Genomic DNA, 1,860 nt, shown 5'->3' with positions numbered 1-1,860 from the left:
GGGGAGTTCCCCTCTCCCCTCCTCTCCCCGGCGGGCCGGGGCGCCCCTCGGCCCCGGGGTGTCCCGAGCGCTGGGACGCCGGCCCCCCGAAAACTTCCCCGCGGCTTCGGGGACCGTGCGTCGCGGAGCAAGCTGCTTCGGGCTGCGGGGACCTCGTCTGGGGTCTGTCCCAGCGGGCGGAGGAATTTGGCACGCGATTCCTGAAGTCAAGGGGGGCGGAAAGGAGACTGTTCGCGTGACTCGTTGAACGACCTCCCGGACTGACACGTTGCGGGTGCGCGTGAGCCCCCTGTGCGTGGCTGTGCACCCCCTGCAAAAAGTGGTCACTGCTCGCCAACCACCCACACCACCGGTGGCGTCTGCGGGCAGTCCCCGATTGCCACTGGCTGCTGTCGACGGCGGGTGGTCGCTGACCGCTGGTTGGCGCTTGCCGCCCCTCCCCACCGCCGACAGCACCATGGCCGCCCGCGGGAGCTCCCCGCTCGCCGCCACCGACAGCGCTGCCGCCACTTGTGGGGGCTCACCATGATCTGTGGCGTATTTGGATCTTCCTCTTCTTCGGCAATCCCTCGCAGTCGAGGATAACTGTCTTGCACAACAGCTGATGAGGCCTGTGCAGGATCGACAGACTCTGCCACCACTCGGACGTGTGTGGGGCGGGTGGCTCTGGTTTCTTGATTTCGTTGCCGCTCGGACGTGTGCGTCTTTGTGGGGTGGGTGGCTCTGGTTTCTTGCTTTGGTCTGCGACATGCTGCTTTTCCGTCTCCTGTTGCTGTCATGAGGTTTTCACGGAGGACACCTGTGCTTGACTTGGTTTTATCGTGGAGAAGCTGCTGCACATCGCCCTCCTCGTGGCTCGTGGCAGGACGGGACCTTGACGGGAAGGAGACCAAGACAACTGGGGATCTCATTCTGCTGCAGCCCTTCGTTCGCCTTCGCAGCCGTTGAGATTCTGACATCTTCATCCGCCGTTGAGGACTTGCAGACCCGTCTGGGGGCTGGTATAGTGGCGACCTGTACTTGCTGTGTCACAGCACCCTCAAGGGATATATGTTGCTTTTCAGAAGGGAAACCATTGCCGTCTGCTGTCCTTGCCTGATCCCGATGCTGCGGCTGCTGTTTGGGCCATCAGGGTTACCCCTGCTTACTGGATGTGGATGTGGTGGATAGCAGTATGGCTCGGCCCCACGATCTCTTTGTGCAGGATAGTTTGCATAGGGATGATCCTGCCTCATGCAGGGGGTCGAGCTAAATAACCTATAGCTATAGAGGTCCCTTCCAGCCTTACTTCTTTGTTATGCTGTGATTCAAACCAGTTGCAGGTGTTGATGTGTGGATGGTCGAGAGGTGAATTGCTCCAGGAGCTGCCCAGACTCACCATATCACAAGACCCTTAGATGCTGGTTTGAAATGCTGGAAGCTGCCAAGGAGAGAGGAACAGAAGGAGAGCTGGAGATGGTGCAATGAGGATGATGAGCGGCATGGAGGGGCTTCTGTAGGAGGAGGCGCTGAAGAGTCAGGCCTGTTCTGCATGGAAAAGAGATGCTTGAAAGAGGTGTTTACTCAGTGCGAACCAGTTGTGGATGCTGAGGGTTTAGCTGGATTCACAAAGGGCTTGGACACATTGGTGGAGGAAAAAAGAGCTTTGGTAGCTATTGAGCACGGGAGTTAGGGAGACGGCCTTTGAATGAGAATTTCCTAGACCTGAAATGCAGGAGGCTGCAAGGGAGGGAGGAAAGAGTCAGACCCAGTTTGCTCTCCTTTTTGGCCTCCTCTCTCTGCTGCTGTGTGACACAGGTCAGTCTTTGCTACCTGCTGAGGTGCTATGGTCCGTCATGCCCTTTTGCCATGGATGTGGCC

This window comes from Alligator sinensis, unplaced genomic scaffold (genome assembly GCF_000455745.1).
Source record: "Alligator sinensis unplaced genomic scaffold, ASM45574v1 scaffold121_1, whole genome shotgun sequence".
Classification (NCBI taxonomy): domain Eukaryota; kingdom Metazoa; phylum Chordata; order Crocodylia; family Alligatoridae; genus Alligator; species Alligator sinensis.
This window is presented reverse-complemented; position numbering follows the sequence as displayed.